Source organism: Alligator sinensis, unplaced genomic scaffold, assembly GCF_000455745.1.
Source record: "Alligator sinensis unplaced genomic scaffold, ASM45574v1 scaffold1338_1, whole genome shotgun sequence".
Taxonomy (NCBI): Eukaryota; Metazoa; Chordata; order Crocodylia; family Alligatoridae; genus Alligator; species Alligator sinensis.
This window is the reverse complement of record NW_005842713.1, coordinates 209,732-210,034: the sequence shown is the minus strand read 5'-3', so window position 1 is coordinate 210,034 and position 303 is coordinate 209,732.

The window sequence follows — 303 nt, the reverse complement described above, 5'->3', positions numbered from 1 at the left end:
ACCTACAGCCTAGGGAATGACCTGCTGGGTGGCACGGAAGTGGAAAGGGATCTTGGAGTCCTAGTGGACTCCAAGATGAACATGAGTCGACAGTGTGACGAAGCCATCAAAAAAGCCAATGGCACTTTATCGTGCATCAGCAGATGCATGACAAATAGGTCCAAGGAGGTGATATTTCCCCTCTATCGGGCGCTGGTAAGACCGCAGTTGGAGTACTGTGTGCAATTCTGGGCGCCGCACTTCAAGAGGGATGCGGATAACCTGGAGAGGGTCCAGAGAAGGGCCACTCGTATGGTTAAGGGC